The 23990-nt window shown below is 51.5% G+C and overlaps 1 protein-coding gene across 4 annotated transcripts in view; it reads left to right on the plus strand.

The window, feature by feature from the left end:
- Positions 1-23990, plus strand: part of Zmiz1 (zinc finger MIZ-type containing 1) — a 200168-nt gene that overhangs the window by 23619 nt on the left and 152559 nt on the right. For all 4 annotated transcript variants that reach the window (XM_076931262.1, XM_034499099.2, XM_034499096.2 and 1 more), the window contains exon 2: positions 18430-18533. The gene's annotated coding sequence lies outside the window, so the exon portion shown is untranslated. The remainder of the gene's footprint in view (positions 1-18429; positions 18534-23990) is intronic.

A 23990-nucleotide genomic window follows, 5' to 3' on the forward strand; every position in this document is an offset into this window, starting at 1 on the left:
GCTGTCCAGCTGGCCTACAGGGGAGCTGCAGGTGTTTTTGTCTTTCTGACCCTCTGCTGAGTACAGCTTCACTCGAGCACTAAGCCTCACCATCTATGGGCTTGCATTTCTCAGGCTGAAGCAACCCCAGCCATGAAGAGGATGCCCCAGGCATCCTTTCATCCAGAGATGCCATGGCTTCTATGCCTTTGCAGTGCAATAAGTCTTACGTTTCCAGAGGCCAGTTCTCATGGGCCCAGGCTATTCTGGGATCTCTTCCTAGGTCCCCACTTCTCGTCCATCATGGTCAGCTTGAAACATCTACAGATAGGGTTCCAAAGCTACTGTAAGTATGTACTGCTCGTGGTGAACTAGGGACCCATCTTTCCCATTGGGGAACCGAAAAGTCCCCAGAGATAGCCGAGATCATAGGCCTCTCACTCCTGTCTTATGGCTCAGGTGATTACTGCTGTTATACATTTCACTTAAGTGACAGGAGCAGAAGTTGATCCTCTCTCCTGATCTCAAGAGCTACCTAATGGCCCCTGCTGTCCAGAAAGTTCCTTGGGCAATATGAATGTAGAGAATGGTCAAGAGGGGGAGGGAGGGGACAAGTCTCCACAGTGAGCTAGATATGAGAATTCGTGACCCAGCTTCTGGCCTCTGGGGTTCAGCTCTGAAACAACTGATGTTTTTTTTTTCAGAATTTCTTTATTCTAAATCACTGCATCCAGGGATAGATAGGGGCTTGGGATGTACTGAAGCCAAGTCTCTGCCAGGCACTACAGACAAGATGGTGAGCCTAGAGTTAAGATTCCTGTCTGTGGGGAGCCAGAGAGAAAGCATAGGTAAAGGCACCTATCAATTACACCTTTAATCCCAGTTAACTGCCAAGAAAGAAACAAGCGCTGAATGGGAAACTCTGGGAGGTGGGTTGCAGGGGCCTGATCAAGCCATATGATGGTGCTGGTGGGGATTAAGTGTGGGCAAACGCTGGTAACTAAACACCGACCTTCATGGCCAGGGACGTGGGCAAAGGACAGAGATAAACACCTTGCACATCTTCTGCCTCATCTGTCCCTGGACAGAGCCGGCAGAGTGGTGAGCCTGTCACAAGCATGGATCCAGTTCCAGGTTGTGGCCCACAGATGATGCTAGGTTGTACATGGGGCTAACTTCCTGCCCCAGTCAAGGGGCACATAAAGATGACATCACTGTCTATGCCTCCTGAAGGCCACTTCCCTCTTTGAGGCATGAATGGGAAGCTTGACCTTGGCCCTTGATCCAATGTCCTCGTGAATCCCACCTGCTGTGCCTGAGGACCTTCTGCTGTCACAGAGGGAGGGGGAGGCCTGTGTGTGTGTGTGTGTGTGTGTGTGTGTGTGTGTTTGGATCTCCTGCCTAGGATCACCTGGCCCTGCACCTTTGTTTATTGACTTTGGTCCTTGTTCAGATCTGTGTAGGGAGCTGTGTCGAATGAAATGTGGAGAACAGGAGATGATAATGAAATCAACTGGACTGTTTCCCCAGTAATTCTAGAGACGGATGCATCATTAATGTTGGTAATACAGTGCCTGTCAGCTCACAAACTTCTCAATAAATGTGCAGCTGGCAAGCTCTGATAGAAATTGGAGGCAAGCAGAGAATGAGATTTGGGGCCTTTGATATATGGGGTGTCAGTGGCACCGTGAAGTTTTTATCAATTTCTGTCACTTTGGGCTTTTGTGCACACTACATATGTGGCCTCTATGGCCACTCTCCATGGGCTATGTGGATGCTGACTGTGCCCCCGCATTAGTGTGAGGAAGAGGGGTTATTACAGGGTCCCTTATATCCTCCAGAGGCTTTCCCCTGGGCCCCATTATTCAGAGCCACTCAGACCAACACAGACAGGTAGCACCAGAAGCTTCTGGACTGGTCTCATGGATCACTCAGCCACCATGTCATTTTAAGTGAGAGTTTGTCTATGGCAATTCTCCTCAGCCTTCCTAATGCTGCTACCCTTTGATACAGTTCCTCATTGTGACCCCAACCGTAAAATTATTCTTGTGGCTACATCATAACAGCAATTTTGCTACTGCTCTGAATAGCAATGGAAATATCTGTGTTTTCTGGTGGTGATAGGTGATCCCTATAAAAGGGTCATTCAATCCCTGGGTAGGTCGACACACACAGGTTGAGAACCACTGGTCTAGAGAGACTCAGATTCCCAGATGAAAGCTTGGGGTGAAAGTTTGAGCTCAGGGGTGTATGGGTCACAGGTGGAAGGGGGTGTATGGGTGAACTAGAGGTAGGGAAGGTTAGATAGGACAATCTCTGTGGGCCCAGGACTGCAGATAAACCCAGAAGTTGACAGGGAGTAAGGAAATGGACCAGGCTGAGCCTGAATGTGTGGGTAAGGGGTAGTAGTAGACTTTCAGATGCAGCATAGTGTGATGGTTGCTGTGTGCATTCTGGAGCCAGGCTTCTGGGTCCCAGATCCCAACCTATCAACTGTGTTCAGGTTCCTTCCTTTGTTTAATGGGGATAGGAATGAAAATACCACATACCTTGAGGGTATCTGTAACTGAACACGAATGAATATTTGTCGGATATCCAAGCTCATCTGTCTGGTCAGACACAGAGCTGGGATAGAAGCTCAAGTGACCCTCAAACCCTGGAGGCCTGAGGAGGCTGCTGAGGCTGGGGTGTTTATGAGGGACACCAGACACACACACACACACACACACACACACACACACACACACACGCACAGGGGCAGGGGTGAGATCTCAGTTCTCTTCAGAAGTCTGACTCCCAAGGTCAGTGTCACCAGCAAGGAGGTTAATTGTGAGAGGAGACCATGAGGAGATTCAAGGCTCTCAAGGAGGCTGGAGAAATTTTGAGATCAAGAACCCAGAGTGTGACTCCATCAGGAACTTGCTGGGACTCCTGGGGTTTGGATGAAGATAGCATGGGGTTCCAGACAGATGAGCCAAAGAGAAACCAAACTGCAGTGCAGGGCTTGGCTCTTCTTGTCATACTCTGTGCAGAGTAAGGAGCAGGTCCCAAGAGGCTTGGTCTCTAGAAACCAGAGTGTAAAGACTCCTCAGTTGCAGGGAGAACTGGGCTAGGGGACCCCTGTAGCCACAGCCATAGTCTCACTGGCTTGCTGAGACCTGACATGGTCTAGGAAGAAGTTCATTGTGCTAGAGTTGGGGACCAGTGGTTTGGGGGGCCTTCTGGAAGGTGTACTGTAGCAGTGAGCTGCCTTCCTCTTATTCCCAAGAGGAAAGACATGGAATTCGCTGGAATAGCCCACTGGGTTGATCCTATCACAGTTGACCCCAACTGCTGCTGTGACAACATGCACCAGGCCTTGAAGGAGTAGCCCAGCCTAAAAGCTCAGACACTCACTGGGAACAACACAGGCCAGGAGCGTCACACAACATGGGCATCTAATGAGTCCTGCTAAGGGAGCAGGCTGCAGTCAGCCTGTTAGGCAAGAACAGTGAGCAAGGGCTTCCTACAGAAGAAGGCCTTTGAGCTACACCCGGAAGGATACCCTGTCTCCAGCAGAAAGGGTCTAGAGAGGATATCAGCTTTGCATCCACAGAACTACCTAGGGCCTAAACATACATCATGGTGGCCTTAAACAGCCACCATGCCTCAGAGGACTCAGGTAAAGGGTAATGCCCCCCCCCCCCAACCCCAGATCAATCCATTCACAGATCAATCCATGTAGTTGCTATCAGAGGGCTATTCTTACAGTCCCCAGAACCCTGCTGTGGTTCAGGAGGTCTAGCATCTGAGGCCCAGCACACAGATCCTGGGGGCTTCTTAATCAGGTGCCTTGCTACTCTGAGCATAGTTGGACAGGTGCCTTGGAAGCCAGGTGGAGAGCTGCATGAGGTCCGAGGGACAGTCTGCCTCCAGAACGGGGGCCACTGGAGGGAGGGAGTGGAGCCAGAGCCGACTGTGTATAGAAGACTCTATACACAGTCTATACGGTCTATATACAGTCTCTATACGGGAGCCTGGGAGGGGGCTGCGAGGGCAGGGTGTGCACTTGGCTGGGGCAAAGAGAAAGGAGAAGCAAGCTCTTCCCTTGAGGGTGATTCAGCACACACTCATACAAGCCTTCCCGCGCAGCCCTGTGCCGTTGGATTGAGGAGGGAAAGGGCTCAACCCAAGGGAGCTACTGTCTGTCTAATGGAGAGGGGAACGCAGTACAGTCAGGGAGCTGAGCTCGCTCTGATGGGAAAGTAGGAAGTAGGGGCGATTCCTGGGCCAGAAAGGAAGGGGGAGGGACATGGAAGGACATGCACCAGGAAAAGCAAGCTAAGAGGTGGGCACCAGGGGAGGTATCAACAGAGGAGTACACCTCTAGAAGTAGGGGTTCAGCCAGGCCTCTCATGCAGAAGGTCCTGGCTTCTGTGTCTGCTTCAGGAAGCTCAGTGCTTGTGTGACAGTCTGTGTGTTTTTGCTTGGATTGATGTTTTGCCAGAATGATAGAACTGCAGGTCAGAGAGGACGTCAACTGTGCATAGAGGGAGGGGTCCTCTCTAGATAGGGTCTACCACCTGCCTCTTGGATGTTAAAGTCCAGGGTAAACCAGGTCAGAGAGTGAGGGAGGCACAGGGTCAGGTGACAGCTGTCCTGGCAGGTATGCCATCATCTGGCATGAGGAATGCTGTGGAGCACAGGGGTGGCCTCATTTCTCACCTAACTCCCTGCTGCCAACATGTCCATGGTGCTATGGGTAGCTGACCCTCCACACTGAGCATGCTCTGTGAGGAACAGGCGTCTATTCCCCACTGGTAGTTGGCACAATGAATAACCAAGGACCAGAGCAAGCTAGTGACCTGCCCTAGCCACACAGCAAATAGAGTCCCATGCCACCACCATCCTGGAGGCTTTGGGATAAACTGGTTGGGCCAGGATCTGGCCAACTCCTCTATCACTCAAAACACACTTCCTTCAAAACACACATGCAGGGCCATGTGCCTACTCAGTGTGTCTTCACCCTACCTAAAAACAGAGGCAGCAACCAACCCAGGAAGGCCTGGCCAAAGCCTTGCTTGGACCAGGTCTCCTGGGATGGCAGTAAAGCCCCTGAGCCCGCTGACAGAGAAGCAGAGTCCCAGCTCTGCAAGCATAAACATGGCTATTTTTAGCCCTCACAGGGCTGTGAGTGTAGCAATGTGACCTGAATTTGGCTTGGCCCCCTCATCCTGCCCCACCCCAGGACAACAGGCCCCTCCTGCCCCTGACTCTCCCCACCATCTCAAGGCAGGTCTGAGAGTTACTGGGCATGCTGAGGAAGGAAACTAGACTGGCTCAGTCAGGGGTCTTCAAAAGGATGGCCAGGATCCAGTCAGGCCCATGTGGAGGCCAGCTTGGCTTCAAGAACAGGATGTGGTAGGCAGAGAGGTGGCGTTCGAGTCTCAAAGGAGATGTGGGAGCCATCTATGTTCTGTGTTGTTCTGTGGTGTTGAGTACCCCACTAGTCTGGCTGGGCCTCAGGAAGCCTGGGGTCTGCCTCTGCCTCACCGATTCGCAGAGAGCTGAGGCTGTTCTCAGTCCTCAGCATCATCATCTAGGTAGTAGGAGACTTTGTAGATGTTTATTCACCTTTTCCTTCAGCAAACCCTGAGCTCTCCCATTTTGTACCAGCCACTGGGCATGACTACAGAGACCAGTTTGACTAGGAGCCTCTTGGGCTGTTGTTATTGGGCAGAGATGGGGTGGGACCATGGAGGGCAGAATACATACATAAGGAGTCGGCTTTTGCAGCATGCAGTGTAGGAATGACTAGGTGTTGCTGTAGAAGGGGGTGTGTATAGATAAGGGTACCACAGTTTCTTGGGAAACTGCAGAGCTGGTCACAGTGTGGGCGTGAAATCTGAGAGGAGAAAACAAGTGCAAAGGCCCTAGGGCAGGGATTTATTTGCCGTCTGAAGGTACTTGTAGAGTGAGCAGCAATGGAGAGGCGTTTATAAAATGAGGTAGGTGAGCAGAGACCAGACACACACAGGGTGATGAGCATGGGAGCCGATGGAGAGATGTCACCCTCCTGCCAGAAGAGGAAGTAGAGGTGTTGGGCCGGTGAGCACTTGTTATGAGGGTCTACCAGGTGGTATCTTGGCTGGGGGCAGCCTCGCAGCCAAGGACAATTGCTTGGTTTCCTGGTCCTACCTATGGGTCTTGGGCCTGGGCCCCTGTGGGGTGGACATCAGTTGATCCAGAAGGAATGGTGGAGAAAGAGGGGAAACTGGATGAGGGAAAGCAGAGAGTGGAAGGGCTGTGTCATGGTGGATCACTAGTTGGCCATGTCTGTTGACATCGAAGTAGAAAGAGACTTTATGGATCAAATCCTGAGGCACTTTGCCAACCTCCTGGGGCTGTGTGGGTGGGGCTGACCTGGGCTTTGTTTCTGTGCATCTGGAACCATGATTCTCTGAAGCTTGACCTGGAGGTTGCCTGTGCTGGGTGGAGCTGTGTGCAGTGGGTGGAGTCTGCAGCCTTAGTACAGAGGGTTAGAAACCCCACCTGGAAGAGTAGAGCTGGCACACTCAGAAGGTGCGTGCCTCGGGCATGGAACACTGTTCATTTTCTCCTGGCCCTGGGCCCTGGGTGTCATTGCTGCTCCCTGTTCTCAGCTGGGAACTTCTGATTGTGACATAGCAGCTGCCTCTGTTGTGCCCACTGGGGTGTGGGGCTTTTCATGACAGACTCAGTTTCCCTGTGTTGTGAGCTGGCTAGCATCCTAGACATGGCTTCCAAAGCCGTGGAGTTTCTACCTGAGACTCCAGAATGCAGTGGAAGATCCTCGGGGCTTTAGTATTGGAAAGGTCATCTTGTGAGTAAGTCAGGGCCAGTAGGCTGGGCCTGGCAGCCCAAGGGAGCCAGTTAGTATGGGATAGAGCAGAGAAGGCTCTGATAGCCACTTACTGCAAAAGCTCCTGTACGGTGATGCCTTGCTGTGGCCATGGGCATTTGGGAGGTTAATACATTTCTGCAAGCCATCGGCGAGCACCAGCTTAGCTCAGCTCCAGCTGTCTTTCTCCAATCCTACACTGGAACTAAAATCTAAATTTTGGGGGTGATGGCTTAGATCCTTTACTGTTGAGGTTCCTCTGAGAGCGCTAATCCCAGGGACCCCTTCCAAACCTAACGAGGAGACTGTGAGCCCCACTGATCCTAGTGGTAGCTTTGAGGACTGTCTTATGTGTCTGTCTGTGTTTCCTGCAGAGAGAAAGAGAGAGAGAGAGAGAGAGAGAGAGAGAGAGAGAGAGAGAGAGAGAGAGAATGTGTGTTTGTCTGTGTGTGTCTGTGTGTCTGTGTGTATCTGTATGTGTGTATGTCTGTGTCTGTGTTTCATGCAGTGTGTGTGTCTGTGTGTGTCTGTGTGTCTTTGTGTGTGTGTCTCTGTGTGTGTCTCTGTATGTGTGTGCTGCTCTGGGTTTGTGCTGTGGTAGACAGTGAGGAAAAGAGCAGATGTTGCAAGCAATTGTCACCAAACTGTCACGAAATGCTATAAATATTTTCTAAAAGACAAACTTCCCAGGCTGATGCATTAGTACCTGCTCAGAAGCTGACTCCTGAAAATTAAGACAAACAACCTCTTAAATCATAGTTGTTAACCTCAGGTGTAAAAGCTGTTAGCACAGCCACGGGTCAGGGTGACTGTGCAGCACCAACTTGCCAGCCTGGCAGGTGGGGGTGGTGGTGGGGGGGGCTTGGCTGACTCAGAAGACTTGGATAACCCCGATTAGCCTCTTGCTGCTCTGTGACTTTGAGTCAGTGAGACCATGTCTCTGAGCCTCCTCATTTATCAACAGTGATCACCCCTCAGATCCTGTGACCCTTGAGATGGTCTCACACTCCTAAAAGGATACAGAGATGGCCATGCTGTGTGACCCAGGACCAAGGGGTTCTGTCTGTCCTCAGACCACTTTACCTCTTAGCCCGAATCAAGGACAGCTTCCAGTGGCCAATCTTGGGGTTCCAGTGACACTTACTTGCTGTTGCTGTCTTCTGACGACCAGGGCTGCCGTAGGCTCCAGCCTGTGGTGGACCATGGACCACAGCACCCTGTTCTTGAGGGATGGTGGCTGTATCCACTATCCCACTGTGGGAAGGGAGATGTGGAGAAAGATTCATACTGTGCCGGGAGGCAATTGGGATCAGGGCTAGGATGGGGGCTAGAGAGAGAGACACCAGATAGGTGTGATATGATGTGGCCAGCATCTATCACAGTACTGAGCCAAGCTAGCACCCCACAGCATCTGAGGAGTCTTAGGATGGAACTTGGGGCCCTAGGCAACAGGGCAAAGCTGAGGAGAGCCAGTGCCTGCCAAGCTTTTCCCTGGGGGCAGACACAGAGAGTCCTTCCCCAAGGCTTGGCCTCGGGGACTGTCTGGTGTTCACTGTCTGATGAACAGGTCCCCACCGTCTGTCTGTCTGCCTGCCTGTCTGCCTTCCTGGCTGCCTCTGCTCTCCTCATCTGTCTGGCTAGCACAAACAGCTCCTCCCCAGTGTTCCATCACCATGCATTCACTCTCAGGCTGGTGGAGACACCAGCGGCCCATTCAGAGACCTATTCATTCTGCCGCCGGGGCACCGGGCCCGGTTTTAATCATATGTGCTCTACCACGAGCTACAGATGGCTGTATTATTAATAGTCATAATTAATCAGCATCCACGAGATCTTTACCCCAGCAGCAGATCCTCAGCTTGAGCAGCCCCAGAGGCCCTGAGCCCATCCCCACTTTACAGACAGGAAGTGATGTGGGCCAAGGGAGGGGACTCCCCCTGGGTGGAACTGACTGTGGGTCCTTGCTTAAATGCCTGGTCTGGTGACTCCCCACAGTGTTCCTGTGAGGAACTCACTATCTGTCTCCCCTCCTCCACCCTCCTGTGCCCATAGGACACTAGTCACTGTTAGAAGCTGTCAGCACTAGCACTGGAGGCCAGTGCCCAAGCTGTGAATGCACTTCGAGGCTCGGCTGAACATGGAGGAGGAAAGGTTAGAGCAAGGAGGGCCTAGCAGCTGGCAGGGCAAGGGGGTCTACCTTGGGTGCAGGTAGGGAGGCAGTCCTAGAGTGGGTGGTGCCAAATGCAAACATCCTCCCTAGTTCCTGCCCACAGCTGCTGGCCCTTTGTCCTGAGTGCCAAGTCCAGCAGTGGTGATTTAAACAGCTGTGGCAAGTGGCTTGGTGATTTATGGGATTGCTGTGAGCTGTCCCATCGACTCAGCACAGCAGCAGTAATGGTTCCTTCCTCACCCAGTCCTGGAGATGGCTGCCTGCCACCTGCTCTCTTTGCTTGTCTCCCTGTCCTGGCCACCTCTGGAATTCCCATGCATGACTGTGTACACATGTGTCCTGACCCATGTCTGGAGCATGGGCATCAGAGCCCATTCACATCCTTGCTCTTGATTTGAGTGGAAATGAACACGGTGTGCCATACAGATGTTCCTGCCAGCACTCGGGGCAACAGTGTTCCTGTGGGATGGATGTCTGCTTGTCGACCTGTATGCATGCAACCCGTGTTTAAAACATGTGACTATCAGGGATATGATGGGTAATGTCTATATACATTATGGGTATGTCTGTATAATGTCCACTGACTTATCTTGTGCTGTCTACCTTAATAAGTCCCTATATATGCAAACATGTGATATACAAGGAGGGTGTGTATGCATACATGTATGTACACACACATACACACACACACACACACACACACACACACACAGAGAGAGAGAGAGAGAGAGAGAGAGAGAGAGAGAGAGAGAGAGAGAGAGAGAGAGAGTTCAGTGTATTCCAGGCATCTAATCTGATCCTAGGTTCATGGATAAGGTCTTTGGCCCTTATCATTAGGAAAGAGTGGCCATGCCAGGAACCCTGTCAGTGGTAGGGAGATAGCTTCATTTGTCTTTGGATCCCTTTACTCACCTTTTTCTCAATCTCTCATCACCCTCCCCACAGAGTACCCCAGTCTCCATTTCTTCCCTACCATGTCTACTAACTGTGAGCCAGGCCATAGAAAAAACACTGCGTCAGAGAAGCCCATTTCCAAAGCAGGCACATGTGGGCACCAACCCAGGTTCTGTCAGAAGCACATGACTGTTGTCAGTTCTTCTACCTCTCCATCCTGTATTTTCCTGTTTGCTAATAGCTTTACAGGCAGCCATTTTCGAGTTAGGTTCAGATGGAGCTTGCTGGCTAGATCACTGGGTAAGTCAGGCTCCTTCCCAGTCGGGCTTTGGGTTCTCCATCTGTCACATGGTGATAATGACCTTCACCAGCTGCCTTGAAGAGCTCTTCACTGTGTTCTGTTTGTAGTGCTAGAGATGGAACCCAGGGCAAGCACTCTTTCTTGATGAGGAATTTTAATAATCTGCCCAGACTGATCTCAGACTTGAACTTCTCCAGCCACAGTCTCCTGGGTGCTAGCGTTACAGTCCTGAACCAGCATGCCCAGCTTCACAGGGCCATTTTGATGACCAGATGAACAAAAGGTGCTGTGTAGAAGGTGGGATGACAGGCGAGATGATGCCCACAGCATTTGTCAAAGTTCTAAGCTTGGGCACCCAGGAGTGTGGCAATATTAGAGACTGATGAAGGCCTGGGCCCAGATTCCCAAACAGCTACTCTGACTTGGATCTCAGACAATGACTTCCTCTTTTGCTCCATCCAAATTTTGTGGAACTTGGAGTCCACCTTTCACACTACTGCGGCAGTCTTTATCACTCCACACAGCAGAGGAAGGATAAGGGTCACGTATAGTGGACGCACAAGGCAGTGGCACCCATCGCTCTGTTTAGTGGCTCTGAATCCGGAAAGCCAGATGAGTGAATGCTAAATGGCATTGCCTATTTGTGAGGTTCTACCTGTGCTCTAGACTTACTGTCTGCTCCAATCGTTTATGCAGCATCCAGGTCTTGTAGGGTGGTACCCTGAGGAATGAGGCTGTTGTTTCTGGGTCTTTGCTGGCTACAAGGGAACTGGCATTTGATATCCCCCAGCTCTCCTACTCAAGGCCTGAGGTCACCTTTATCTGCTACCTTTGGTCCACAGGGCGGCTGGACACAGGCCCCAAAAAGAAGCCTGAGGAAATGGGGAGCAGATCACCACCCATCTCAACCCTGTGAGAGCTGCAGGCCTTATATTAACTCAGCAAACTGCCAGTTATGGACGTGGACCTGTGGGATTCCAACAGAGCCCTGTGTCCAGTGGGTCCCTGGTGGTGCCAGCTTCCTGGCAGTCGCAAGGGGACAGAGGAGTAGAGAAAGGTCCTAGCAAAAATGAGTGAGTCCCAGGCACCCAGGACAATCAGGTAGACCTCACAGAGACATAAGCAGGGCTGCAGGAACTTGGGGTCACAGGGTAGAAGGCAGGCTAGAATGCATACAGACTTCAGAGGACAGAAAGGGTTTGGCTAGCAGGAGAGGTCAGTCTGATAGAAGAGTCTGGATGAGAGGACAAAGGTTTGGAATGGGTCTCGGGGAAAAGTAAACCCTCTCCTATTAGCCACCAGGGCTGCTCTGGCTCAGATGGTCTTGCCTCTTGGTGAACAGAGGCCACAGGGTAAAGCAGATGGCCAGTGGGGGAGGGGCAGGGGTGGCCTCAGGCATGAGCCAAGCAAAGCCAAGTAGCCCACATAGTCCAGAGTTGAAGACCTTGGCACAAGCACTTGAGCTCTCAACTTGAAAGTTAATGATTCGTTTGTGGCCAATTTCTGTTGGCATTTGCCTGGAAATTCCCAAGCCTGCCCCTTCCTTTGGCTCAGGCACTCCAAGAATACAATCTCATTACTTTTGGCTAAGAACATCTCACCCTCTCTCTCTGGGGAACAGCTTTTAAAACTGCCGTGAGACCTCTGCAGGTTATCCATGAGGAAGAACTGGTTCTGGGTGGTGGGCTGGGAACAGGGGTGGGTGGTTTGGAGTGTAATAAAGTTCGAGGCTTACCCTGACCTTGTGTGCCAAGTGCTGATGAAAGAAGCCCTGTTGATATTCATGATGTCCCCCAGTTAGCTCAGAACAGATGTGACCAGAATTCAGTCTAAGGTAATGTGGAAAGTGTACATCAGTTACAACTGGAGAGAGCAGGATTTGGCTGGGTAGAGAATGCACTGTCCTACACAAAGGCCCTGGGTCAAGACAGTCCAGGAGAGTTGAGTAATTGCCGTATGACTGGGGTACAGCGATTTCTGTAACACGGCAATACGTGAAGAGCTAGGGAATTTGACCATGACAAGTACTTGCAATAGAAAGTCAGAGCTAGAGCCAGGTGCATTTGTTTGGGGTTACGCCCATTTGGGTCTTGATTTTGCTGGTCAGCGAGACTTTCTAGATAGCCTGCTTCCCAGTTCTGCCCAGGGCTAGGCAACTGTGTGAAACCTGAATTAAAGAGAAGAGATCATATGTGACAACCAGAAGGGTTGATGACAAGGATACACAGGAACCCTGAGACTTTGGCAAGAGTACAAGGAAGGGAGACGCTGAAGCATGACGTCATTCTGAGTCTTGAGGTGAACAGAGCAGTGTTGATGGGCGGGGGGGGAGGGGGGTCAACCTCAGGAATTCCATGTTCCTTGCCGGCTGAATCCAACTACTCTGGAGGTCACCCCTGTTCCATAGGAGCCATGTGGCTCTCCCCAGTATCTATCACTGTATGTTCAGGCGGAGCCCAGGAGGGGACAGTTGATGGCAGAGTGGGGTCTGGTTTCAGAGTCTTACCTCTGCATCGGCTTGATGTACCCCTACTCCACAGGTTCCTGAAACCTGAAGGATATTCCCTGAATTCCAGGCTACTTTTTCTGAATGAAGGTCCAAGTATCTGAGAAAGGGACCTTTTGCTGCTCCCCACTTTGCAGACTGAATTTCTCCCAGTGATGCCTTTATAGTCCCTGGTGTCATGGTAAACATCTCCTCTCCATAAAACATCTCCCTGAGACAGCAGCTTTCTCCACTGAGGGTGTGATCCACACTTGGCAGGGCCTCTGCTGCCACAAGTGACAGCCCTGAAAAACATTCAGGAAGACCAGTGTGTGCTGGGCATAGCTAGAGGAGCTGGGCAGGGTCAGGCTGAGCAACCCATCTGGGCCTGGGATCCTCACATGGCCTCTAGCTGCGGCTGGTCCCTCCACTGTGAGGCGGGGCAGTATCAGGTATCTGCTGGCTCCCACAGCCCTGGTGTCTGGGTCCTTGGCATGGTTAGGCAGCAGTGGGGAGCCTGTCTCCCAAGGGTAGCATTGCCAGACCTGTCTGTGGCTGAATGCAGCAGGGCCTTGGACCTGCAGCCACCAGGCCTGCGTCACGCTGGCTTAGGTGTCCTGAATCAGAGCCAGGAAATGAATCTGCCATCCCAGTGTAGTGGGGATACCGGCCAGGGCAGCTAGGGTGAACCCCAAGCTCCTGCCTGTGTGTACTGAGGGTGCTAGCCTCCTACCTATTATGCCTTCTGCTCCCTGTGCTCAAGCTGCCATCCCACCTAGGCAGCAGCTGCCACTCAAGCAAGTCCAGGCAATGTTCAGCCTTTACCAAGGCTATCCCCTTATTCTACTCCCCATTTACCCTCAGGGAAACTTCCACTGTCTAAGAATTCCCCCAAGAATAACTTCAGTGAATCCTTCCTAGGCTGCAGAGGCTGCCAAGACTGTCCTGTCTTCTCTGCATCACCTCCCCATGGACCTCTAGTTTTGGCTCCATCATTGTATAGCACAGTCACGTTCTCTTGCGATGGATTCCCCACCACCGCTGCCATTAGCCCCTGAGGGCCTTGAGGCTTGTTTATTTGTGCTTCCCGCAGGCCTGATATATAGTAGGTGCCCAATAAAAGCAGGCTGGATTTAATTAAGAGGCTCCTGAAGGCGGTGCTGGAGTCTCTCTTTGTTAATGATGTGGGGAAGAGCAGAGGGTTGCAGGCTTGCAAGTGCAATACCTCACCTCCCTGCCCCCACATACCCCTACCCAAGGTGACTGCTGGGGCTGGGGCCAGCCTGCTGCTGGCCTCTCTCCAGCCACTGCTTTCCTTGCTGGCAGGAGCTGGCTCCCTGGGCTGCCCGAGTGATCACTCCAGAAAACACCCCAGTGGAAACTGCATGAATGATTGATAAGGGCTGAGAGCTGTTTAATATTTTCCTCCTGTTTAATGGCTATCAATAATTTAATACGCTCTCTGTATGTTTTTAAGAAATAGCACCCATTTTGCCGTCTCCGGTTTAGCGGGCTAAATGATTTAAGTGTTGGAAGTGTGCTCAGAGGATTGAGGTGGAGCGAGCGAGTCAGAAATCTGGATTCTGGAGCGGGTGGTAATGAGGGCCACCACAGCATCTTGGCCTAGGATGAAGTGTGTGTGTGTGTGTGTGTGTGTGTGTGTGTGTGTGTGTGTGTAAAAGGGCCCATGCTTTTCTGCTAAGAGCAAGATAATTGCTTTTCTGGAGCCTCACTGAACAGCAGCCAAACAGCTGTTGCTCCCCAAACCCAAGCCCATGCTAAGCATGGGGCTGTAGGGGCTCAGAAGCTGGGAAGGAGCTGAACTGGTACCACCACTGTGGGATGAATCCCCCATCTTACCCCTGCCCCCTCCTGAAGCTTTTAAACCATTGTTAATGATGTGTTCAGACCATTGCCCTGGAGGGCTGGTATCTTCCAGATGGATTTGGGGAGGTGGAGGGTGATATTCAAAGCATTCAAAGTGGGTAATCTCTGGGCCCAGAAGGACCTGGAAGGTCACCTGCCAGTGTTGCCTATCTTTCCAGATGCAGAAGATCACCTGGGAGGTCTTGTTAACAATTTAAATTCCTGGGCTGTCTTCCAGACCCACATTCTCTCCAGGGAGAGGACAGGACACTGTGGGTTCAGCAATCATCTGAGTGATTTGGTCCTCAGGGGAGTTTGAGAACTTGAAGTCCAGCTTGCTTCTGATCTACCTGTAACCTCATGGGGCCCTCCCTCTGCCTGAATACCTTTAGGGATGCTGCTGTTCTCCCCCCACCCACCCCTCCACAGACAAACAGCTGCCTTTCCAGCAGACCTCTCCCCAGAGACCTGGTGTCCTTCCCTCACCCAGCCTGGCCACGCTTTGGTTCACCTATGCATCGCCGCTCAGTAGAGGCTTCCTTTCTTAGCAAAGGGTGTCTGAGTCGGCCGTGACCTGTGTAGAGTGAGCTGGCTACCTCAGGTGGCTGTTAGCTGGAATTGCTGCTGGCACAGTAGGGACAGAAAAAGACCCACGACCCACATCACCTTGGCCTATTGGCCCTCATGCCTTCCACGGAAGAGGGAAAGCAGACCTATCCAAGATGGCTGAATTAGCCTACCTTTCAGATGGGTGGTGAGCTAAGGAGCGAGTGGCCACCACATACATTTAGAACAGGGCTGGAGCTGGGAAGATGAAGACAAGAGATCCAAAAAGGTTGGTTGTAGGTGCCTAGGCCCCAGCCTTGGGGGTCAACTGAGACCCTGTTACCCCAGCAGGGAGGGAGGCTGCTGTGCAGGCTGAGGCTGAGGGCTACCCTGAAGTACTGCAGAGTACTTGTCAGTTCTCACGCCTCTTCCTTGGCCCTTTGAGGCTCTGTGGTCTGATCTTAATAGGTAATTATGGGGGGGATGGCTCACATTTATGGTTCCATCTACAACAAGAGAACCCCTTAAACCTCCCCACTGTAGAAATCTCTTTGCATCCCTAAGTTCAGCTTCACCTTCGGTCTTCACTGGGGATGGAGATGAAGGTAAAGCGTCTCCTCATCTGATGCTGGCCTATGATCTGTGTCACCTGGAGATAGATCACTGTAGGAGACCCTTACCTGGGAGAATAAGGAGATGAAGTGTATCACCTAACCCTGATGGGCCTCTGTTTGAAGAATCTTCAGAGTTAGAAGAAAAAGACTCAACCTTGCCTGAGATAGGCTCTATTCTCTCCCACCCAGAACTATACAAGCACACATGGGCCCAGAAAAGGATGGGAAGGAGGTCCGGAAGGCTTTCTGCAGAAGGCACCACCTGGCATGGTGGGAAGGGGCGGGATATCCCAGGTGCAGAGGTGAGGCAGCTGTGGAGTGTGGAGAGTAGGGGGTGTGGGGCATGGGAGCGGTGCAGGGAGGAGCCAGGCCTGTCACTCAGATCAGGGGTTTTGTTTTGTTTTGTTTTGTTTTTCCCAGCTGCTGTTGAAGTGTTACTCAGGAAAGTGTCCTACCCTACTTATGTAGCTGAATAAATGGTCTCAAAGTGAACTTGCTTGTGTAACCACTCCACCACCAAGAAACACAACATTCCAGACTCCCTAGAAAGCCTTGTGTTCCTCTTAGATGCCACTCCTGCCATGCAAAGGATTCTGATTGGTGAAGCATGGTCTCAGTTGTCTGTTCCATTTTAAAAGGAGTGGTCTGGGAAGGCGGGGAAGGGAGCATTCTCAAGAGGCCCCTCCTTCTTGTCTGGGATATCCCTTAGGTGCATGTGGCTCCTCCAGTCGCCTGAGGCCTCTGACCCTACTAGACAGATGCTGGCTGTACCTCGTGTTTCCTTCCTTGTAGAATGCTTTCTTCTGAGGTCTTGAGGCTTTCAGAGAGTCAGGATTGGAAAGGCAGAGCCCTCTGAAGCTAGGTCTCCACACCCAGCAAATGCCAGCTGCACTGAATCCTGTTCTTCAAAGCAAGCTTGAAGGCTTGCACCAGGTCATAGGTGAAGAGCAACACTGCCCCTTAATAGAAGCTGCAACACTGGTCATGGCTGTGCTACAGCCCCAAGTTCCCTTGTCTCTTTTTGACCTTGGTCTAAGTGGTCTTCAAGTGTGTTCTCGCCAATGGCTATCTTTCAGACTGGTGCTCTGTTGGTGGGATTTATATATGTGTTACTGGCTATGGTTAGGGCCACCTCCTCCTGATACTTTGAGGGTGTGTTCATGATGCACTAATCTGTCCATTCTGTCCCTGTGTTCATGGGCAGTGTTCACTGCGAGGCTGTTGTACCTGGTACTGATGAACCACCTGAACTGTGTGTATATTGCTGTCAAATGGATTTTCTGGGTCCTGGGCTTAGTCTCCACACCCTCCTCTAAAGTGGTGATAACCAGTGTATGTGCCACTCGCAGTATTTAGCGTCTAGAACGGAGTTTCAGGAAGGCTTGCCTGCTGTACATCAGCCTGATGGGTATTTTTGCTCATTGACACCTGTGCAGATTCTGCAAGAGGCGCCTTATGCTGCCCTTTCTGAGCCCTGGCCTCAGGTTTCCAGGCTGTAGGAAGGAGGGCTAGCAGGCTAGCAGGCTGAGCAATTTTTCATGAGAAAGCTTTCTTCTCTGTGACACTTTTTCCATCCCTAGGTATTCCCCATAGCTGATCCCCAACTATCAGACAAAGCTCTGGGGACAAAGCTCAGAGGAATCTGCCAAAGCAGCCCCCATACCTGATTCTGCCAGCAGCAGGCAAATCTAGGAGACATGATATCCTTCTGACCTTGCCCCTCTCACTTAACTAGGGAATCTTGGGAAAAGAGTGCCCCTTTCAGGGTCTCCATTTCCTCATTTGTAGAATAGCAGAGAAAATCTCTTTCTCTCTTTGTCTCTGTCTCTGTCTGTCTTTGTCTCTGTCTTTCTGTCTCTCTGTTTCCCTGTCTCTATATTTCCCTGTCTCTCTTTCCCTGTCTCTGTCTCTGTCTCTCTCTCTCTCTCATACACACACACACACACACACACACACACACACACACCTGTCACAGCCCCCACTACGTTCTAGAACCAGACAACAGAAAACCTTTGGGGATGCTCTGGAGGTCTCCTAACTGAAGGCACATATCAGCTGGCTCACAGGTTCACCCCCACTGTACCAGGATTGCTGTCTTCATTGCTTAGCTCCCACACTCCATCCAACACCAAATGGTCCCTGGAGCCCTCGAGAACCATGTCCAAGGAAAGGTAGGTTAGACCTTTCTGATGAGACTTTGGAAATCTGAGAGGCTTGCTCTATATGCTGCAGACCTGCTGAGAACACATGCAGGTAGTCAGATAGGGCCTCTCGGAGGAGCCAAGCATGGGCCCCAAGGCTACTAAAGCTTGGAAAGACAGAGGAGACCCAGCTGGAGGCTGAAGGCATGCTGGTGGGTATAGTGGTGGTATGCATGGAGGTTCGACTGCTGCTGTCTGCATTCAAGATATAGAGGCCACTGGTGCTGATTCTAGAGTCTCTCAAGTATGAATTTCATGACCCTGAGCCTCTTGTAAGAGGAGCTACACCCCCAGCTTCCATGGAGCTCCGCTTCGGCACCTGGCTTTATTCCCCAGGAGGTAGTCTGAGGGACATGGGCAGACATGGTCCTGTGCACAGTCAAGTCTCTCTGCTATTCTACAGATGAAGAAACTGAGGCCCTTCTGAGGGCACACTAGAGGTCAGCTAGGGGACTTGGGGCTTTCCTGCAGTCCTGACCCCAGAGCTCAATGTCCTCTCTGCTTTCTCTTGCAGGACTCAGACAGCATAGAATTCACCCAGCACCTCCTTCGACACAGCCTCCCTTCCCAACATCACAAGAGCCTTGACTTGTGATCGACTGGCAGGAGCCTTAGCAGGTGAGTGGATGGATGGCCAGCTATATTGGTACTGGGAATCTGCCACTGAGGGGTGGGCAGGTATCTGTGGCCACCTGAATAGGAGATCTGGCTTGAGGAGATGGGTGGGGAAATGGCTCATTTCCCAATTTCTATTTGTTCCTGAACTCCCAAGCTGGAGAGGAGAGGGCATGGGCCTAGCCTGGTTGTTGGGCACGTGGTTTTATTCTACTGTTAATGCTCTGTATGTAGGCTCGGTAGGTCTCTTCATCCTGTTAAGGGATTTTGCCTTCTAGTTTAGTTCACAGAGATAATAACAATAGTCATAGTAATAATAACATCCTCTGCTCCTGTGGGTACCTGACTGTGCACTGGTACCATTTTCCCTCCGTACCTACCCTTGAGGAGTGGCTGCCACCATCACCATTGTACAGGTGAGGAGACTGAGGTCACATGCCATTCAAAACCTAGGTTCAAGGCCAGATCTGTGCACCCTTGAGGCCTCTCCTGGTTTCCCTATCCTGGGGCTCCTTTTTGAGGGTGGGGCTGAGTCTCCTCAGTAGTGATAATCAATGGAGAAGGAGAAATCTACGAAGTGACAGTGGCTGCTGGTTGCTGCAATCTAGCTTTCTCTGATCCAGCTCCCTCTAGAAGTTGGACATTTCGCATTGAATGGGGTAACTGAGGCCTAAAGAGGGTGGGCTACAGAGGCAGGAAGTGACAAGGCCAGAACTGGTATTGATTAACCACACTGCACCCTACTTTCTACTGGGATCCCTCCCTGCCATGAGAGTAGCATCTATATTGTGGTAGAAAGCCCAGGAATGAACCTTGGGGAGTGGCCCTCAAGCTGGCCTGGAGAAGGAGAGAACGTTACTATGTTGATATAGAGGGAAATGTGCAAGACCAAATGGAAGACACAGCTCCTATAGAGAGTCCCAGGGAAGCAAACATTAACTCTACAGCCATTCCACCTGCACCCAAGTACCCATGAGAATCTGTTGGAATTAGGGCCAGCTGTATCATTTGCAGGGCCCAATGAAAAATAAAAACCAAAGTCAGTTGTGCACAGAGTATCAAGGTTTTTAAGATGGTGATGGCACAATGAGGTCTTTAAAAGCTTGAGGACCAGTGTGCCAAAGTGTGGCCCATGAATCCAGATCTCCATAGAAGTGGAAACAATCAAGTGAGTGTTTGGGCTCCAGCACTTACAGCCATACACAGCCTGCTGACCCTGCTCCCCGGCCCTCCAGCCTCTGAGCCTCATCCCCTATTTGAGCCACAGTGCCCCCTCCCACAGCAGGAGGTTCTGTGATGCCAGAGTTCATCTTTTCCCAAGCAACTGGGGACAAGCTACATTAGGGTGTGTGAGAGCTATCTTGGATATCCTGTTCCATCCTGTCCCTGCAGGGACTGTCCTTACACCAGTCCCATCTCCACTAAAACAGGCAGCCTGGGTTTTGGTATTTCTCAAGTCCACCAGACTAGGAGGCATGTATGACAAGGGACAGAGAAAAGGGAAGCTTCAGCAGCAGAGGATCTCCAGCCAAGTCCAGAGCTTTCCATTTGCAAAGTCTCCTGCTTGGTCTCCCCACCCCCACCCACCCCCACCTGCCCCCACCCAACCCCACCTGTTTCTGTCCACTTGGTCTTGTGGGTTGGATGCCTGGAGCCTTCTGCGCCCCGGTGCTTCAACCAGGTGCTGTTTCTTGTGGTTCTCTGCAGTGGGCAAAGTGCTTGCATAACTCATTAGATCTCATAAAAGGCATTATTCCCTCTTGGCTGGATGAAAAAAAAAAAAAAATGTGGAGGCTATGAGAGGCCTACACTTACTCCAAGCTTCTGAGCTGTGGTAAGAGCCACCCAGGCCATGAGATGGATGGTGGCCATAGAGGCCCATACCTGAGCTCTGCCATGAAGTCTAACTCTTTCCTTTTTGTAAAATTTAGCTTCAACCGTTTGTGCTGGAGAGGCTCCAGGTTCTAGGCTGCTGAAGATGACATAGTGTGTCCTGGAGGTCTGGCCCACCAGAGTAAGGCGGCCCTCATCCCTGCTCATTCAGAGGGGATACCACTGAGTCCACACAAAGCCTGGGCATCACAGCTGGAAAGACCAGATGCAGAGGAGAGGGTGTCCTGTCAGGTTGTGACAGTCTACCCCTTCGGTGGCTAGGACGTACTGAGGAAGGGCACACTGGATGATTCCAGTGAACATTATGGGATTAAGAATGTGAACTCAAGCCGGTCAGTGGTGGCGCACGCCTTTAATCACAGCACTTGGGAGGCAGAAGCAGGCGGATTTCTGAGTTTAAGGCCAGCCTGGTCTACAGAGAGAGTTCCAGGATAGCCAGGGCTACACAGAGAAACCCTGTCTTGAAAAAACAACAACAACAACAACAACAAAAAAAAAAAAAACCCAAAAAACCAAAAAACAAACAAACAAACAAAAAAAGAACTTAGGACCTAGACTTTGGGGTGTCTGTGGCTCCATTTCTCTATTTTTTTTATTGCCCCATTCTAATGACAACGCCTCTTTGAGCCCCACTTCCTCATCCGCAGGTGAGGGGGAGAATCTGCTTTGAGAGGGGTCAAATGGTCACTGTACCTACAGCAGGCCTGTGGCGGACAGCAGTTGGGGTGTGTGACCTGGTTAACCCCAGCCGTGAGGATACAGGTGCTCAGTTCCTAGAGAGAGGCTTGCCTGTGATTCGAATCACTAAGAAGACATAGTGGTAAAGGGTGGGGAAGATCTGGACTCCTGATGAGTTGATTCCATGCATGTTTCCGTGGGCAGCCACATGACAAGAGTCACCCACTCTGGCCCCACTGGCCCCCAAGCTCCAGGGAATGATGTAATCATCTGTAATCTGTGCATTTCTAGGGTTAAGCACAGTGTGGACTGCCTGAAAAGACCTTGGGTGCCAAGGCCAGCACGCAGAAGGCTGGCTGGGCCCAGCCTGAGATCAGGCAGAACTGAACTTCCAGGGCCGCCTGTGGCATGCCTGTCAGTCTTCAGTCCAGCTGAGAATGCATGCCCCAGCCCCTGCCCGGAATTTGTGGCCTCTAGGCTACCCCTCCACCAGCAGCTTCTGTAGCTTGCCCTGCCCCACCCCCCCACCCCCCCACCTCTGCTACTCCAGCTTGGAGCTGGAAATAGTCTATAGCCTGCTGCTCATTCCTGCCCCTGTGGGTCAGTAGGGTGGGGCTGCCTTTCCATCAGGTCTACTGTGTGACCTTGGATAAGTCCCTGTCCTTCCTCTGTTGTAGTTCCTTGGCCTATACAACCAGAAGGTAAACCTAAAGGCATCAACAACCCAGTGAAAGTTGAATTTGTTCTATCTTAAGAGATGAGAAAACTCACAACACAGAGGGAGACTAGGGAACCTACCCAGAGTCACACAGCCATGGTGGAGCTGGGACCAAGCCCAGTTTTCTCTGAAAGCTGTACGTTCTCCCTGCTGACAGACTAACTCTCACAGGCACTGGTACCATGCTGGGCCCTCATGCTAAATTCAAATGGTGGTTAGGGTGAGCACAAGTCCAAGGCAGCACTCACGGAACTGTGGTGGGCAGACACAGAAGCGTCCAGTCAGTGAAGGGGAAGACCAAGGGGGTAGCCAAGAAGGATAAGGAGCAGTATAGCATTCCTCACGGGTCTGTCTGGGGTGTCTGTGTGTTCTGGCAGCCTCACAGACAGCCAGGAAGGTCTATCCAGCCACAGCTGGAAGCAGGTGCTTCAGCCACTCCTAAGGCCCCAGATGCTCATACCCAGATTGGTCTGGCTTCTTCTGTAGTGAGAACAAGGGCAGCTCTCTGGAAACTTAGGGCTTAGCCGCTGTCTCCACACTGGAGATAGAGACATAGCCTCAGTTCCCAGGCTAGGGGAACAGGGCTAGAGATGAATGGCTTACTCCTGTAACTGGACCCTTGGGCCCCAGCTGGTCCTGAAGCCCCCACCCAGTACCTTTTCTGGGAGGGAAAAGCCTACCTACTGAAAGGCAGGAAGAGGACAGTCCAAGGGGGAGCCAACCACCACCTTCTTCTGTCACCCTCTGCACATATGTCAGTACTTCACTCCTCGAGGGTCTGAACTCAGCTCATGAGTTTGGGGTGTATGTTCCTGGAGGACACGTTGGGATTACAGAAGCCCAGAAACCAGGCTGGGGATACACAGCTACAGCTACATTATGGCAGACACAAGAGGCTAAGATTGTGTATGTAGCATCCTTCTGAAGGTGGGCTAAGCTAGGTTTCTCTCAGGCTCTACCAATCATCTATTTATGCAGGACTGAGGGCCCGTAAAGAACTCTGTAAATTTAATACAAACAATTCTTTCTCCCACTGAGGTTTGCTCACCCGCCAGGTCTTGCCCAGAGTTTGCTGTGCTCTTGTTTGTCAGACACATGCCCAGGCCACACTTGTAAACGACAGATCTACCTGTGCCTTTTGTCTCTGGGTCCAAAGCCCTCACATACCTCATGGCAAAGGAGAAGAGCCTGAGCTGGCCACTGCCTTCAATCATCAAAATGTCACACTGTCTCCCAGGGAAGGAATGTGCTTCAGACACCACCTGGCCAAGTTCTCCATGGCGTAAGGAGACCTGAGGCCCAGAGATACACCCAGTAACACAGCATGATACTCCAGCTTTACAACCACACACGCTGCCTTCCTAAGCTACTCTGGCTGTGTGGGAGATGGTGACACTGACAATGGGGACCAGCAATAGTGACCAGAGTACTGTGTTTACTGAAAACAAAGCCTACTGAGGAGCTGTTGCTGCAGGAAGCTCAGCTGTCTGTGGAGACTCAGCTAGAGGAGCCCAGCTCTGTGAAAACTGATCACTGCCTTCTGTGACATCCCCTCCACCCTGACACTCGGTGTTGAGACGCTATGGAGGAGGACAGAAAGTAGACTGGAGATCAGAGCTCACCCATCGTCCTTATGAGCCCCTTTCACAGAGGGATTCTGAGTGTTCATCTACTCTGCAGTCTGGGAGGCAATGGTATGGTGTTCCTGTTACCTGGGGTTAGGACCTAAAGAATGAACCTGAACTGGACCACCAGCATCCAAGCCACAGGAAAGGCTGGACAGAGAGGCTGCCCCAAGGACAGAGGGAGGAAGGGTGGTAAAGGAAAGGGGTGGGTAGATGCCTTTGCAAGTGAGGGTGCCAGAAGAATAGAGTTTGTACTGTCCTTCTAAGTCCCTAATGTGCCACTCTGTACCTCAGTTTCCCTTGGATCTTCTCTAGGCTCCAGGCACCAAGGAGCTACCTCAAGGCTTTGGTAGGAACATATGCCTTTGGTCAGCACAAGCTGTGCTTAGGTTTTTGCTGAGGGAGAGACAGAAGTGTCTGGGTCCTCGGGGGCGGGGGGAACAGCTGGCCAAGGAAACTCCAGCTGGACTCAGAGCTTCTCCCTGGCTGATGAAGCAAGCTTCAAGGCCCCAAGAGTATCCTAGCCTAAACCATCCAGGGAGGGCA

This window comes from Arvicanthis niloticus, chromosome 3 (genome assembly GCF_011762505.2).
Source record: "Arvicanthis niloticus isolate mArvNil1 chromosome 3, mArvNil1.pat.X, whole genome shotgun sequence".
Taxonomy (NCBI): Eukaryota; Metazoa; Chordata; class Mammalia; order Rodentia; family Muridae; genus Arvicanthis; species Arvicanthis niloticus.